The 17,519-nt window shown below is 54.2% G+C and overlaps 1 protein-coding gene and 1 long non-coding RNA gene across 2 annotated transcripts in view; both read right to left on the bottom strand.

Annotated features, from left to right (window-relative positions):
- Positions 1–17,519, bottom strand: part of LOC123356632 — a 1,710,063-nt gene that overhangs the window by 322,606 nt on the left and 1,369,938 nt on the right.
- LOC123356704 lies at positions 10,255–11,180 on the bottom strand. The gene is made up of 3 exons (XR_006575413.1): positions 11,073–11,180; positions 10,598–10,668; positions 10,255–10,384 (listed from the first exon to the last, which is right to left on the bottom strand). It is a non-coding gene; the product is annotated as an uncharacterized LOC123356704 (long non-coding RNA).

Below are 17,519 nucleotides of genomic sequence, written 5' to 3' on the forward strand. Positions count from 1 at the left end.
GGAGGGGTGTGGGATGCGGCAGAGGGCTCAGGGCAGGGGGTTGGGGTGCAGGAGGGGTGTGGGATGCGGCAGGGGGCTCAGGGAAGGGAGCTGGAGTGCAGGAGGGGTGTGGGATGTGGCAGGGAGCTCAGGGCAGGGGGTTGGGGTGCAGGAGGGGTGTGGGATGTGGCAGGGGGCTCAGGGCAGGGGATTGGGGTGCAGGAGGGGTGTGGGATGCGGAAGGGAGCTCAGGGCAGGGGGTTGGGGTGCAGGAGGGGTGTGGGATGCGGCAGGGGGCTCAGGGCAGGGAGCTGGGGTGCAGGAGGGGTGTGGGATGCGGCAGGGGGCTCAGGGAAGGGAGCTGGGGTGCAGGAGGGGTGTGGGATGCGACAGGGGGCTCAGGGCAGGGGTGCAGGAGGGGTGTGGGATGCGGCAGGGGGCTCAGGGAAGGGAGCTGGGGTGCAGGAGAGGTGTAGGATGTGGCAGGGGGCTCAGGGCAGGGAGCTGGGGTGCAGGAGGGGTGTGGGATGTGGCAGGGGGCTCAGGGCAGGGAGCTGGGGTGGAGGGGGGTGTGGGATGCGGCAGGGGGCTCAGGGCAGGGAGCTGGGGTGCAGGAGGGGTGTGGGATGCGGCAGGGGGCTCGGCAGGGAGCTGGGGTGCAGGAGGGGTGTGGGATGCGGCAGGGGGCTCAGGGCAGGGAGCTGGGGTGCAGGAGGGGTGTGGGATGTGGCAGGGGGCTCAGGGCAGGGAGCTGGGGTGCAGGAGTGGTGTGGGATGAGGCAGGGGGCTCAGGGCAGGGGGTTGGGGTGCAGGAGGGGTGTGGGATGTGGCAGGGGGCTCAGGGCAGGGAGCTGGTGTGCAGGAGGGGTGTGGGATGAGGCAGGGGGCTCAGGGCAGGGGGTTGGGGTGCAGGAGGGGTGTGGGATGAGGCAGGGGGCTCAGGGCAGGGAGCTGGGGTGCAGGAGGGGTGTGGGATGAGGCAGGGGGCTCAGGGAAGGGAGCTGGGGTGCAGGAGGGGTGTGGGATGAGGCAGGGGGCTCAGGGAAGGGAGCTGGGGTGCAGGAGGGGTGTGGGATGCGGCAGGGGGCTCAGGGCAGGGGGCTGGGGTTTGGGATGCGGCAGAGGGCTCAGGGCAGGGGGTTGGGGTGTGGGATGCGTCAGGGGGCTCAGGGCAGGGAGCTGGGGTGCAGGAGGGGTGTGGGATGTGGCAGGGGGCTCAGGGCAGGGGGTTGGGGTGTGGGATGCGGCAGGGGGCTCAGGGCAGGGAGCTGGGGTGCAGGAGGGGAGTGGGATGCGGCAGGGGGCTCAGGGCAGGGAGCTGGGGTGCAGGAGGGGTGTGGGATGCGGCAGGAGGCTCAGGGCAGGGAGCTGGGGTGCAGGAGGGGTGTGGGATGCGGCAGGGGGCTCAGGGCAGCCTTTGGGGGGGCGGGTCAGGGCTCTGGGCGTGCGCTCTCTTGCTGCTCCTCTAGGTACCTCCCGCGATGCTCCCATTGGCCGCGGTTCCCTGTTCCCGGCCAATGGGAGCTGTGGGGGGCGGTGCCTGGAAGGAGGCAATGCAGGAGCCCTCTGCCTCTTTCCCCCTCCCCCGGGCGGGAGGGGCGAGCTGCCAGCTGCTCCAGACAGCGGCACGGGGCTCGCAGCGCCACGGGGGCCATCCCGCGGGTAGGCAGAGGAGAGCTTGGTTGGCCACACCCAAGAGCCCCGCAGGCCGCATGCAGCCCGGGTGTTTGAGACCCCTGGCCTGAGCGATGGAGCTTTCTGGGGGGGCCTGTGGCATCCCCCCCTAACGCCAGCTCTGGTTACTGTGGCCCACGGGGGCTGTGGAGTTTTTATAGCGTGTTGGGGGGAGGGGGGACCTCAGAAAGAAAAAGGTTGAGAACGCCCAGTGCCAGGGACCATCTGTCACAAAGGCGAGCTCACCTGCGTGGTGAGATATATGGGATCACCCAAGGGGACTGTCTGTGGTTCCATGTTGATGCTGTTACAGAGCCTGAAGCATTTACACTGGATTCTTGGTTGGTGAAATCTCCATACAGACCTCACACCCAGTTTGGGTTTGTTTCCTGCTTCTCACCAGTCTGCCTGAGGCTGGTGCTCGTGCTCTCCAGTCACTGGGGACAGCGCTACAGAGACTAACGGGCACAACGCCACCAGCAGCAATTGGCAGCACTGCAGAGCAGGCTTCACAGGGACACAGTGTGGGCCAAAGGGTCTGTGGTCTCCACCAAGCCCCTGTTCTCCTCCAGGGCACGTCAGCATCCCGGCAACCTTCTAGGAGGGTCCAGGCTGCCACCCATCTCCAGCACAGCAGCGCCCGTGCCCCACGATCCGCCTTGTCTCCTCAGACAGAGGTGAGTGACGGAGGGTGCACAAGGGGTCCGGTTCGGGGAGGGATAACAAAACACACCCTCTGGGGTCACCCCTCAGGAAGTGACGGTGACAGGCCCTGTGGTGGCAGTAAAGGGGGAGGGGAGGGCGTGGGAGCAGCACCCTCAAAGGCAATGCTGGAGACCCAGTAAACTCTGAAGGGGACTGAGAGTCTCCCAGGGCCCCATATCCTGTTGGGATCTGTCCAAAGTCCCCCCCCCACTTCTTTTCTTTCATTCCTTTATTTACCCTTGTTTGCTGACAGTTGACTCTTGTGCTGTTTCACCTGGTGCCCCGAGAGAGGAAGAAAGGGCCCCGCGGCCTCAGGCAGGGTTGACAGCTTAGAACAGGGGTCCCCAACGTGGTGCCTGCGGATGCCACAGCGCCCACTAGGGCGTCTAAGTGCGCCCGCGTACTGGCCGGTGAACCGAAAATCAGCGGCATTTTGCTGGCAATGCCTCTGGGTGTGTCCCCTGGGTCAGGAGAAGTCAGTGTCCAGTCCTGTGGGGCTGTGCTCCTGGCTCATACCTCCAGCACTCACTGCTGCCCCTCCCTTACCAGCTGCACTGTTCAGCCAGCCCCAGGCCTCTGTGAGGTCACTTCCCCCTGCCCCCACCACCTCAAACCTTCAAACTGGGACATGGTGCAGCAGTACCAATCAGAGTGCACTAGTGTAAATTCTGTCTACACTAAGGGTTTGCAGCAGTGCCTAAAACACCAGGGTGGCAGAGACCTTCAGAAACAGCAGTACGGTGGCACTAGAACTGGGCTCTATTTCTAGCTCGGTCACAGACAGCCTGGGTGACCTTGGACACGTCAATGTTTCTCCTCCCAACTTCAGTCTCTTTACCCAGCTGCCACTCACTGGGGTCTCCTCTCTCTCCAGAGCTGCTCACCACTACAGTCTGTGTGGGTGTCCCCAGAGCTAAGGCAGGTCAGCTCGGGAATAGTCTTACAAGGGGGGCTGGGGAGTCTCTGTCCCTGGAAGTTTTTAAGAACAAGTAGGACAAAGCTCTGTCGGAGATAATCTACAGATACTTGGTCCTGCCTCAGCAGAGAGCTGGACTTGATGACATCTTGAGGTCCTGTCTAGCCCTACATTTCTAGGATGCCATGAAATATATACGTATAAAACACAACATCCAGAGTAAAACCCACCACAACATAATGTCAGGAAACTCAGGGAAAAAAAAAAAAGAAAGAAACAACAAAAGGCACAGCATAAAATGACAATACAGAGGAAAAGAAAACACGATGCAAACTAACACACCCTAGGACAATATTACACAATGAAAAAAAAATTAAAAGAGCTCATCTCAAACCAGCACAACACAGGCACCAAACATGCTGAGGCAAAACAGTGCAGCATAAAACTGCTACACAACATGGTGCGATCACAGTTCCAAATGGCACCATGCAAAACAGCTCAGCGTAGAACAGGACACAGCACAAAAGAGAATTATTTCATTATAGGCCTGGAAGGGATCTTGGGAGGTCGTCTCCTCAAGCCCCCTGTGCTGAGGCAGCACCAAGTATCCCTAGACATTCCCAGACTGGTGTCTCTCTAACCTGGTCTTAAAAACCTCCAGTGAAGGAAGTGCCACAGCCTCCCTTGGAAGCCAATGCAAGGCAAACACTGACCAAAACAACGCTGCACACACACACGCTGGGCTTGGGGTTAAGGGGAGAGGCAAGAATTCAAACAATCTGGGTTCAGTTCCCAGTTTTGCCCCAAATTCTCCATGCAAACTTGAGCAAATTACTTCAGCTCTCTGAGCTTCAGTTTCCCCATCTGTAAAATGGAGTCGCCTCCCACCATTGGCCTATTTAGCCTTTGAGCTTTTTGTGGCAAGGCCTCTCTGTCCCTGTGGGCATGTCCACACTGCAGTCAGACACCGGCGGCTGGCCCGTCCCCGCTGACTTGGGCTCACACGGCTCAGGCTGTGGGGCTGTTTAATTGTGGTGTCCATGTTCCGGCTGGGGCTGCAGCCCAAGGTCTGACACCCTCCCACCTCCCAGGGTCCTACAGCCTGGCTCCAGCCCAAGCCCAGACATCTACACTGCAATTAAACAGCCCCTTCGCCTGAGCCCGTGAGCCTGAGTCACCTGGCATGGGCCAGCTGGGGTTTTAGTGGCAGGGTAGAGATACCCTTGGTGTCTGTTCAGCACCTGTCACAATGGGGACCCTGATCTTGGTCAGTGTCTATGCAAAGCCCTGCAGAACAGGGGCCTGACCTCACTCGGGGACTCTGCAAGTCCCAGCATTGCAGGATCCCTGATTTTGTTCAGGTTCCCTGCAGCATCTGGCAAATTGTGGGGGCAGGATCTCTGTCAGGGTCTGTGCAGTGCCCAGTACAGTGGTGCGACGTGATCTGGGTCGGGGTCAGTGCAGTGCCAGACCCAACGGGGACACAGATCTCAGTCGAGGTCTCTGAAATGCCCAGCACAATGGACACAGCAGTTTGGGTCACAGTCATGCGCTGCCTGGCACAAGGGGGGCCATGATCTCGGTCCAGGTCTCAGTTTTACCTGGCACAACAGTGAGGTTTGATCTCACCTGCGGTCTCTTCAGTGCCTGGCAGAACAGGTCCCAGATCTCAGTTGGGGTCTCTGCAGCAGCTGTCAGAACAGGCCCACGCTCAGTACGATAAGAGCCCTGATCTCAGTCACACACCTGGAGAGAAAATGGGAAGATTTTTGAGCATTAGATATCAGTATTTCAGAACTGAGGAGAAAATGGGGCACAAACTAAATATTTGCCAATATAAGGGACAAGCGTCATGTGGGGAGATTTTATGTCACCATTCAACCACTCAAGAGGAAAAAGGGGAAATTTGAGGGGATTATACAGCGATATTAAATCAACAACAGAAGGGGATGGATTCTTCTTGCCTCACATTCACATGGCCGGCAGGGATCCCTGGGTGATGTGGCTTTCACAAGGAAGAGGAGTGGGGCTGGAGTGAGGTCACTGGCTATGGGGAGGGGCTGGCAGTGGGGTCTGGGAATGTGACTAGTACAGGGGTCAGCAACCTTTCAGAAGTGCTGTGCCGAGTCTTCATTTATTCACTCTAATTTAAGGTTTTGCATACCAGAAATACATTTTAATGCTTTTAGACAGTCTCTTTCTGTAAGTCTATAATATAGAACTAAATTACTGTTGCATGTAAAGTAAATAAGGTTTTTTAAATGTTTAAGAAACTTTATTTAAAATTAAATTAAAATGCAGAGCCTCCCTCGGACCGGTGGCCAGGACCAGGCAGTGTGAGTGCCACTGAAATCAGCTCGTGTGCCATAGGTTGGCTACCCCTGGACTAGCAGTTGGTGGGTTGAGGGGGGGCTGCTGGGTTGGGCAGGGTGGGGGAGGGGAAGTAGCTGGGAGGGGAAACCTGGGGCTGGGCCGTCTCCATGGGGGACACTTGCTCCTCCCTCCCCTTCCTGGCCCTTCCCAGGCCCCGTTGCCAGCAGAGAGTGGCCCCCCCAGCCCAGCCCAGAGGTGTCCCTGTCTCAGGGCCCCCCCAGCCTCTGCCCATTCACCCTCTGCCCAGCTCAGGAATCACTGGGGGGAACCATTTCCCACCCGCACAAGGACAAATCCCTGCAGGTGGAAATGGGGGAAACCCCCAAACCTGAGACCTGAACTGGCCACTGGCGAAGGGGAGAGAAAATGGGGCACAATCGGGGGGGGGGGGGGACAGGGAACTTCTCAGGGGTTGGGGGAGGGGGGTCACCCTGGGCGCTGCTCGTGGCTCTCTAGGGAGAAAGGGGGCAGGACGGGAGAGGAGGGGGGTCCCCACGGGAGGGGGCAGCGGTAAATCCGAGGGGATCTCAGCCCCCCCCTTTCTCTCCCCGCTCCTCGGGGGGTCACCTGCCCCCCCCCCGGCCCCGCCCGGCCCCACGCAGGGACCCCAGTGGGGCCGGGCCCCTCCCCCCGGCACCCCCCGCGGGGCCCCAGGGCAGAGCCTGGCCGGGCCCGGGGGGCGCTGGGCTCCTGCGGGGGCAGCAGCTCCGAGCCCCCCGCGGGGCCCCAGGGAGCAGATCCCGGCGCTGCGAGATGCCGGGTCCCCCCCGGGCACTGGGGCAGAGTCACCGCCCGGCCCCGCCCCCGGGGCTCGCTCCGGGACCTGGAGGCTGCAGCTCCGCAGCGGGGCGGGCACGGGGGGGGGGTTAATGAAGGGCTCTCCCGCCGCGATCTGCGCATGCCCAGAGCTCCAACGGCACCAACCCTCCAACGGCCCCGGGAGAGGCTCCAACGGCCCCGCGCGAGCCAGGCAGAGCCGCAGCAGCCCGCGCGCGTTTGCAGCTCCGCTAGGTCTCTCTCCCTAACGTCACTTCCGGTCCAGGGAGCATCAGGAACTACATCTCCCAGCCTGCCCCGGGGCTGCGTTCGCCCTCTCCGCAGCTCAGGTAAGGGAGGGTTCCAGCAGCTGTTACTGCGCATGCTCCGTGCGAGCCCCGCGCGGGGCGGGAGAACAAAGCTGCTGCCGCCTCTGCGTGAGCCGGCCCTGGGCTGAGCCGCTGCTGCTCCCTGGGGGGGGTCCGGCCGGGGGGGGGTTTCTCCAGCTGGGCCCCGCCCCCCGGGCAGCCCCGGGCTCTGCCCGCCCCAGCCCCGCCCGGAGCCCCCGGGGAGTGAGAGACCCCGGGGGGGGGCGCTGGGGGGGCGGGAACGTGACTCTGCCCCGGGGAACCCGGGAGAAGCCTCGGAGCCGCCTCGGCCCCAGCAGGATCTGCCCCCCCCGCTGGGATGGGGGGGGCGGGGCGGGGCATTAAATCGCTCCCAATAGCCCTGTGCTGCTCCCGGGCACTGCGCATGCTCAGTAGCAGCTGCTGAAGCCGCTGCCCTTCCCCCCGCCCGTATCAGCCGGAACTGAATCCTGCCCTGTTTGTGCCCTGTCCTCCCACCTACAAAGTCTCTCCAGCTTTTCCCCTTTTCCCCCTGGTCTCTCTGTATTTCTCAAGTGTCAATTCAAAATCTCTCCAATGGGGCAGTTTTTCCCACCCGTTTTATCTGCAGTGATTTGTCCTCATTTAGGTGGGAAATTGTTGCCCTGAGTCATTCCCCAGCACATGGCTGCCCCTGGAGTGGGGATGGGAAGAGGAGCCCGTTTTCATCCCCACCTTGGCAGAGAAGAGCACGTGTCCCCCATGGAGACTGTCCAGACCCCATTTCCCAATCCCACCACTGCCCCCAAACTACCAACACAGTTTCCCCCAGCCCTCAGTTGCCAGTCACCTGCCTGTCCCCCACTTCCGCCCCCTTCCTTTATCCAGGGAGCCTTCCAGCTCCCCCTCCCCCCTTAAATCAGCTCCTCACAGGGCTCCCTAGAAAGGAAGGAGAAAACTCGAAAGAGGTTCCTGCTGGCGCTCACGTCCGTGAACCCGAATACTCCCTCAGTCCTCAGAGAGAGACCAGGAGAAGGAGACTTGCTGCAGCAAAGCCACAGGGGTCTCTGAGGTTTCCCTCGCCCCTGTCCTGCCTGGCTGATGTCAGCATCTCTCTGTGAGGTCACCACCTCCCCACCACCTTGGACCAATAGGCTGAGGTCCTGCCAAAGGCCTTTGTGATGTCACTGCCACACCCCTCCCTTGCTGAGCCAATGTCCTGCCCCTGGCCAGGCACTTTGGAGGTTTGAGCTACTCCCTGTGGATCACCCCACTCAAGGAGCTTTTCTGCAGAGCATCCTCAGATGTCTGAGCACACAAGTGCCATGGCAACAAACTGACACACATGACACCAAAATGAGATCATTAATATACTAACCTAGAAGAGAAGGACAATGCAGCATTAGTAGGGGAGAAACCCCTACTGAACATGCATTACACCTGGCAGCGTCAGCAGAACATATCGGCTACACAACTAAAGAAAGGGATCTGCACGTTGCTGTAGACCCTAATGAAGATCACACCCCACCACTGTACTGGGCACTGCACAGAACCTGACAGAGATCCTGGCCCCACATTTTGCCAGATACTGCAGGGGCCCTAAACAAAATCAGGGATCCTGTAATGCTGGGAGTTGCAGAGCCCCCAACTGAGCTCAGGCTCCCCTGTTGGTCAGGACTCTGCACACTGACCAAGATCAGGGTCCCCATTGTAACAGGTGTTGAACAGACACCAAGGGTATTTTTACCCTGCTATTAAAACCCCCCAGCTGGCCCATGCCAGGTGACTCAGGCTCATAGGGCTCAGGCGAAGGGGCTGTTTAATTGCAGTGTAGATGTCTGGGCTCGGGCTGGGGCCAGGCTGTAGGACCCTGCGAGGTGGGAGGGTGCCAGACCTTGGGCTGCAGCCCCAGCCGGAAAATGGACACCACAATTAAACTGCCCCACAGCCTGAGCCGTATGAGCCCAAGTCAGTGGGCACGGGCCAGCCGCCGGTATCTAACAAGTTTGCATGGAGAATTTGGGGCAAAACTGGGAACTGAACCCAGATTGTTTGAATTCTTGCCTCTCCCCTTAACCCCAGGCCCAGCGTGGGTGTGTGCAGCGTTGTTTTGGTCTGTGTTTGCCTTGCATTGGCTTCCAAGGGAGACTGTGGAATTTCCTTCATTGGAGGTTTTTAAGACCAGGTTAGAGATACACCAGTCTGGGAATGTCTAGGGATACTTGGTCCTGCCTCAGCACAGGCGGCTGGAGTAGACGCCCTCTCAAGATCCCTTCCAGCCTAGGCCTACACTGAAATAATTCTCTTTTGTGCTGTGTCCTGTTCTACGCTGAGCTGTTTTGCATGGTGCCATTTGGAACTGTGATCGCACCATGTTGTGTAGCAGTTTTACGGTGAATTGTTTTGCCTCAGCTTGTTTGGTGCCTGTGTTGTGCTGGTTTGAGATGAGCTCTTTTTTTTTTTTTTTTCATTGTGTAATATTGTCCTAGGGTGTGTTAGTTTGCATCGTGTTTTCTTTTCCTCTGTATTGTCATTTTATGCTGTGGCTTTTGTTGTTTGTTTTTTCTTTTTTTTTCCTGAGTTTCCTGACATTATGTTGTGGTGGGTTTTACTCTGGATGTTGTGTTTTGTACGTATATATCGCATGGCATCCTAGAAATGTAGTGCTGGACAGAACCTCAAGATGTCATCAAGTCCAGCTCTCTCTGCCGAGGCAGGACCAAGTATCTGTAGATTGTCTCTGACAGAGCTTTGTCCTATTTGTTCTTAAAAACTTCCAGGGAAAGAGACTCCCCAGCCTCCCTTGTAAGACTATTCCAGAGCTGACCTGCCTTAGCTCTGGGGACACCCACACAGACTGTAGTGGTGAGCAGCTCTGGAGAGAGAGGAGACCCCAGTGAGTGGCAGCTGGGTAAAGAGACTAAAGTTGGGAGGAGAAACATTGACGTGTCCAAGGTCACCCAGGCTGTCTGTGACCGAGCTAGAAATAGGTTCTAGTGCCACCGCACTGCTGTTTTGGCACTGAAGGTCTCTGCCACCCTGGTGTTTTAGGCACTGGTGCAAACCCTTAGTGTAGACAGAAGTTACACTAGTGCACTCTGATTGGTACTGGTGCACCATGTCCCAGTTTGAAGGTTTGAGGTGGTGGAGGCGGGGGGAAGTGACCTCACAGAGGCCTGGGGCTGGCTGACCAGTGCAGCTGGGAAGGGAGGGGCAGCAGTGAGTGCTGGAGGTATGAGCCAGGAGCGCAGCCCCACAGGGCTGGACACTGGCTGCTCCTGACCCAGGGGACACCCCCCCTAGCGAGGTGGTTTGTCCAGGGATGCACAGGCTGTCTTGGCAGGACAGCTCAGCTGCAGTCCCTGCACACCTCTTCCTGCAGCCTAATACAGTGTGCTCAGGGGACCTTCCCAAGCTGCGGGTGACGGGGCTCTGGAGTTAACAGGGTCTGTTCCTGGCTCTGTCACAGGATTGCATTATGTTTTGAAACAGGCATTTAAACTATGGTTTTTTTATTGTTTTGGGGGGGTAATGAAGTGAACTATGCACATTTCTTGCAGTTGTACTCTTTCTTCTCATCTGTCAGGTTTTCTTGATTGGTTCCTTCTGTAATGCAGGGTATACGTGCCCACCTCTTGCAAGAATCACACTGGACCTTTGATAAGTAACAATTAAGAAATGAAATCACAGAAGTTATAATGTTACACATACTTTGCATTCACTCATGCTGTTCCTTCCACATGGGAGCGTTACCTAATATATGACTATCAGCATGAAGAAAATGATTACTGTTGTGGAATTTTTACAGGAATTATGATCCTTAGCCAGTTTATGGCATATATTTCTCATTCAATCCTACATTTCTTACCATTGTGCAATCCTCAATTTCTTTTTCACAGTTGATAAAGTTGCAGTATATGCAGTAGTCCTCCACGCTTTCTTAAAAATAATTATAGTGTTATGAAATGATGAATATAATACAACCAACTCTGAAAATGCAAACCTTAATTTATTACTTGTCAATATTTTAATGCAGTCAATGGTTTGAACTTTTTTTTTCTTTTTTTGGAATCATATTTTCTCAAATGTTTACTTTACTGCACCTGTATCTAAAAATGCAAATTTCATTCAACTGGTCGATCAATAGCAATCATTCACCCCATTCAAATTTTTGAGTACTTAGAGATATTATTGATTCACAGTCACCATTATAGAACCAAACCTATGAGATATCCCATTTTAGGGGTATTAAAATAACTGTCTACTATGTGACAAAGTTCCACTCTTCATGTTATCTTCACATGTGCCCAATGAGTCCACAAGACATGGAAGAAAGTAATTACCTGACTCCTTCATTAGAAGAATTGCTATATGTCTTCTAAACGCAGTATTAGCCTCTTGTGTTGTTTCTACCGCACTGATGTCTTTGTGCTGCAAATACGTTTCTGCAACCTAACAACACAGATATTTAGAATACACATAAGTACCAGAGGTGAAAGTGGGCCGGTCCAGTGTACCGGTAAGAACTGTCCACTGGTTCCTTCCCGTACATGGCTGACATGACACTTCCGCTGTGGCAGTGCTTTATGCTTTAACGGCGCTGCCCCCTTTATCCCATCTCCCCCGCATCAGCGGCCCAGCCATAGGGTCCGACAATGCTGTTGAATGCTCCTGGCAGGGCTGCCTACAGTGGGGGAGCGAAAGGGGCTCTGGGTTACAGTGATTTACAAGCACCTGGTGCTCCTGGCCACTGCAGCAGCAGCAGCTGTCAGGAAGGGCTGGCTGGTAGAATCTGGTCCCCAAGCACCGTACCTTCCACTGGAGACCCCATCCCTTCTTGGGGCCAGAAGCGCACCCCGTACACCCTGGCAAGGACACCGGTGCAGTGCCCACTGGTAATCTCTGGCATTTACTTTCAACATGGATAAGTAAACATACATAACCAATATTAATGGCAATTTGGTATTGTGGAAGTAGGGAAAGAATTAACAAGGATTTGAAGGGATCTTAATGCATGTCAGTCAGTTAGCAAGAGTCAGGCTAGTAGTTAGCAAGAGTTAGGCCACACTGTAACCCTAATGACGTGAGACTTGTAGAAGCGAGGATGGTGTGAGGCGAGAGGGAAAGAACTGTGTAAGGAGTTATTACGACCTTGCAACTGATAACCAAATATGTAGACTGGTGTTTCCTAGAAGTGAGAAAAATAAGATAGCAGGATGGCTTATGTATAAACAAAATGCAGTTGTTGCTCATTATTGTCTGTATTATTGCTTGTTATTGTCTGTAACAAACGTATAAATGCTTGCTGTAATTGTTTACCTGTTGAGAGACCTGTCCGGGACTGGGGTGACCCTGTGTCCTAGGGCACTCTCTCCCTCTATTGTAATTACTGGAGAAATAATAAAGTATTTGATTTTGCTGCACCCAAAGAAAAAGCAAGAACTGAGTTTTTCTCCGACAGTATTCAATAACTTTAAGATGAGTGGTCCGCAGTTGTGGCCATCACTTTGTCTGGGATGCGGAACAATTTTACTGTTCCAATCAGATGAGGATTTACTAGTTAATCGTTTGATGAAGTTTTTGAAATTTTTAGAGAGTACATTAGCAGACTGCATAAATGAGCTTTGCTTTCCTTTTTCCCCCCCTCTGGTTTCTGGACATAGATAAAAATCCATTCTCTCTCTTTTTAATTAGTAATTGAAATGACTTATTGCTCACATATATACACACTTGTTTTCATATTATTGTCTCACACTTACACAATGTATCACCTGATTTGCTGTGCCCCATGTTGATGATAATACATTCTCAAACATGCAACATGCTACTGTTTTGTGTCCACATTCTGTGAAGTCTTTCCCCAGAGTCAAGTCACACAAGTTCACTCAAAGTCCATTATTAAGCATATTCAGTAGAAGTACATGCTGTTTCAATGTTTACTTGTAGCTAACAGAAAGATATTAGTCTCACTATTGTTACATTCCCTTTAAAAAAATTTCAGTGGAACAGTTAATGTCCAATGTAAAAGTAAGTATCTAATAAATCACCTCCAATTCCTCAGGCATGTTCTTTCATATCTGATCTCATCACACAAGGGGTCAATTATTAACAATTCCTTTTTTTCATCAAGGCTATCTGTAAGTTTCAATATATTCACAAATTTTATTGGTAATGAGATTTTTTTCAAAAACTTTATACTGATTTATCAACAATCATTATGCAATTAACATATTGTCGTTTGTAATGTCTCAGTAACACACAAGATATAAGCATATTGTGAAATCAATCAATTCTTTACAGAATGTATTCTTCCAGGATACATGAACAATGTAAAGTGACAGTAGCAATTTTTTATAACATTCACATTCCTCTTTCCTTTGCATGCACTGAACTCAGTGAAAATCCGCAACAAGGGAAATTATAGTACAATATAAAACATCTTACCGCAATAACCCAATGACCTGGTGTGTGGTAAGGAAGCAATAATATATCATTTTGAAGTAATTCACTCTGTTTATTTAAAAAATTAGAAATTCAATTATAGTTTCCAGTGAAGCAAACCATGAAATATACATTATACTGTATTTCCCAAATTCATTACATGTATTACTATTAGACTACTCCTCCACATCAAACATACCACTGCATTTGCTGTTTCACACTGTGTTTAACTCACTGAATTAAATTGTGCTTTTCTCATGCTATGTATGAAAGTGTGTTAGCATTCCCCACTCCCAGCCCTATGCATGCTGGCTTGGGAATATCACTACTGTAGTGTCAGCTTTTAAGAGAGCTTCACATGCAGAGCCGTAACTAGGGATTTTTGCACACAAGGCAAGGAACAGAGGCAGCATGTCCGGCTCTTCCCTATTGGAGGGAAGGCTCCACCAACGAATTTCTGCAAAAGAGCCATATGTGCTGCCCCTCTCCATTGCTGACGACCAGCGGCAACTCGGCAACGAGTCCCCCAGTCCCTCTCAGAGGGAAGGACTTGCTGCCGAATTGCCGCTGAAGGAGAGACTTTCTGAGCCCCTCACTTTCTGTGCCCGAGGCAAGTGCCTCGCTCGCCTTGCCCTCGTTATGGCAATGTTCACATGCACCACTTCTAGTATTACGGTAAGTTAAAACAAGAACCAGTACATTGGGACATTAATGCTCTATTACAGTGTTTGTATTAGCATATTAAAAGCTATAACACTGAACAGACTAGTTAGGACTGGCTTTAGGAAGTTTGAATTGGCAGGCCGGGGGGGGATCCCAGGCAGGGGGGCTGGTTGGGGGGCAGGCCGGGGGGGGGTCCCAGGCTAATTTGTAGCGGCTCCTCCCCCACCCCGCAGCGCCCCCCAGCGGCAGAGCCGGGTCCCCCCCAGGTGGCGCTGTTGCCCCTCCCCCTTCCCGGCCTCGTTCATATTCCAGCCCCTCCCCCCAGCGCGATGTGGGGAGGGGAAGCGGTGGAGCGAAGGAGCCGCAATATCCCAGCCGGTGCCCCCCACTCCCGACCCGCAGCCCCCCCCACCCTGCCGGTGCCCCCCACTCCCGACTCGCAGCCCCTCCCCCCGCCCTGCTGGTGCCCCTCACTCCCGAACCCCGGCCTGCCAATTCAAACTTTTGGCGGGGCCCCAGCAGGGATGACTTTAAAAAAAAGAAAAAAAAGGTTAAAAAAAAAAAAGCCTTTCCTTTCTTAGCAACCGGTTCCCTATAAAAAGTTCTGATGTAAGGGATGTGCCAGAGTATGTATTTTTGGTACCAATAGGGTTACCATATGTCCATTTTTTAAAATTCCTCCCGGACAGCAATTTAAGAACCAAAAAGTCTGACATGTCTGGGAAAATATGGCTGTATGTTAACCCTACCTACAGTTCTTTTTTACAAAGATGGGGCTGAACTAGAAATGAGCTCTGTTTCACATGTGTGGGTGCCCGCCACTCCCTGGGAGTGTGCTAGGGTGACCAGATGTCCTGATTTTATAGACTCCCCCAATTTTGGGGTCTTTTTCTTATATAGGATCCTATTAACCTCCACCCCATCCCGATTTTTCACACTTGCTGTCTGGTCACCCTAGAGTGTGCACATGTGTGGGTCCCAGCTGCTCTCTTCTCCCATCATTGAAGCAGGTGTGCAGGGTTACTACCCAGGGAATTGCAGGGCACCAGTGGACATGGGGCTGGCTGCAGGCAGGGCAAGGGGTGCAGCAATGGCTGGAGACGGGGTGGGGTGGGCTGCTGGCTTCAAGCAGGGCCATGGGGGGGGTGCGGCATAGATTGGCAGTGCTGAAGACAGAGAAGTGCAGGAATGGCTGGCTTCAGGCAGGGGGGGTGCGGCAGGGGTTGGCTGGAGACAGGGCAGGGAGTGGTTGGCTGGAGACAGGGCAGGGGGTGCGGGTACAGGGGGTACAGACCACCCGGTATGGTAAGTGCTCCCTCCCCCTCCTCCCTCCCCCACCAGGGTAGCAGCAGCCGCCTGGGGCTCCCCTGCTTCCACAGCCCTGGCCATGTACACAGCTGCCGGAGCCCTGGGGGAGCGGCGGGGCTCCAGTGGCTATTTAAAGGGCTGGGGTGATAGAAGCAACGGGAGCCACGGACTTTTTAAGTAGCCCACAGATCCCCACAGCCCTACCCCAGGGCTCCAGCAGTGTGGCTGTGGTGGCAATTTAAAGGGCCCCCAGGCCCTTTAAATTGTCCCCTGGAGAAGCCGGGCCACCCCGGTACAGTGCACCGACTCTTGCCAATACACCGAACCGGGGCTTGGGCACGGGACCCTCTTAGGGGCAGGGCCCAATTCAGGGGAATTGGTTGAGCTGGCCTAAAGCCGGCCCTGCCAGTATATCCAGGACATTAGTAGCACACCTTTCCCCCACCAATACCTAGCAGTTGCACTGTCATCTCCCATAGCTACTTACGTTGCAGCTTTATTGTTAAAACTAAATTGGGAAGAAAGACGCCTGATTCAGAACTTGTTTAATGGTTACTTTATTGCTAAAAGGTGTAGTGGGGTGTAGACTTGGAGAGAGGAAGGTTTCTATGATGTAGGCAAGATCAAGTATTTTATCCAAAACCAGAATACGAATGGTGCTGGTCTCCTTGGTGTCTGACCTTGAGCTATTGTCAAAAGTTTGAGGGTGACTCTTCTCCTTCCTCATATTTTGGTTGAGGATTCCATTGATAAAGGGATTGGCCTCAAATACCTGGTTGTAGGACTCTTCCACGGTGTAGTTTTCATCTTGGGTTGCCCGGTCCTAATTATATTAAAGCATGTACTTTAGTCTTTGTAATTATCTGTTATAACTCGGTAGCTTTTTATGAAGGCAGGAGTAAAATAGAAGTAGCTGCAATAGTTTCATACTTAACTAACACTGAAAATGTACATAATTTCTTAATTTTTGCTTAATAAATAAATCCATAAGAAAACTATGTTGGGAAACTGCTATAGGGAAGTGCACTTCTCCTATATAGGTCATAAGGATCCTATCTGTCTGAAACTGGCTGCTCTTTCTTTCTTTGATCTGCAGAGTGACTGATGCTTTTCAGACATCAGTTGTGGGTACAGAAGGGTTTCATTGCACCTTCTCTCTTGGCACCAGCTACTGTTCTCCCTTCTTGTTGTATTGATAGTGGGTGGGTGTGTCTTACCTTTCTTTAAAATCGCATATGCTAGGGACAGTATTGTCCTCTTCTCCTCTCCTGATGTCAGTGTAGATGCAGGCAGTGCAAAATGTACTACAGTCATATAGTATCTCAAATGCAAAGCTGCATTTCAATGATCTGAGGTTTGAAGAACAATGTGGAACTAGCTGTTTTACGGGATGTCTCAATTTCATTCCTGTAGTAACATAACTGGTGATAGGAAAGCAGGGAGAGAGAGAGGTGTGTGCTCTGCAAGGCTGCTGACCACGGGGCTAATGGGTGTGGGTGGGCTGGGTAGGATCGCGGGAGTCACATCTCAGGGATCTGCCCCGCTACCCAGCACTGCTCCAGCTCTGAGCTGTCTCCACTGCCTGGGACCTGTGGGAGCCTGGCCCGGGTAGGCTCTGCTCCTGCTCCAGCCTGGCTGCTTCCACCACTCCCAAGAGGCCGGAGTTATCCTGCCCCAGGACCAGCTCTGGCTGCGCTGCCATCTCAGCCTGGCAGCCACAGTCACCTCCCATCAGGGCCGGCTACTGTGGCTGGGGGTTAGGGTGTGGGAGAGTAGGTCTCTAGGGAGTCTGGGGGGGTGCTGGGCACTGGCGGGTGGGGAGATCTGTGTGTGTCGGGGGGCTGTCAGTGGGGGAGATCTCTGTGTGTGTGTCGGGGGCACTGGGAAGTGTGGGGGGTCTGTGCGGGGCACTGTGCAGTTGTGGTGGTGGGGGCACTGGACAGTGAGGGGATCTATAGGGGGTTCTGGGTGGGAAGGTGCGGGGCACTGTGCAGTTGTGGGAGGGCTGTGGGGGGTCTTCAGCTGGGGGGCACTGGTCAGTGAGAGGATCTGTGGGGGGGGTCTGAGTGGGTGGGGGAGTGGTCTGGGAGGGCACTGGGCAGGGGGGTTTGTGGGGGTCTCTGGGTGGTGCGGCACTGGGCGTAGGGAGTCAGAGAGGTGCTGGGCAGGGGGTCTGTGGGGGTCTCTGGGTGGTGCGGCGCTGGGCGTAGGGAGCCGGAGGGGTGCTGGGCAGGGGGTTTGTGGGGGTCTCTGGGTGGTGCGGTGCTGGGCGTAGGGAGTCGGAGGGGTGCTGGGCAGGGGGTCTGTGGGGGTCTCTGGGTGGTGCGGCGCTGGGCGTAGGGAGTCAGAGGAGTTCTGGGCAGGGGGCTTGTGGGGAT

The sequence above is a fragment of the Mauremys mutica genome, chromosome 26, assembly GCF_020497125.1.
Source record: "Mauremys mutica isolate MM-2020 ecotype Southern chromosome 26, ASM2049712v1, whole genome shotgun sequence".
Lineage (NCBI taxonomy): Eukaryota > Metazoa > Chordata > Testudines > Geoemydidae > Mauremys > Mauremys mutica.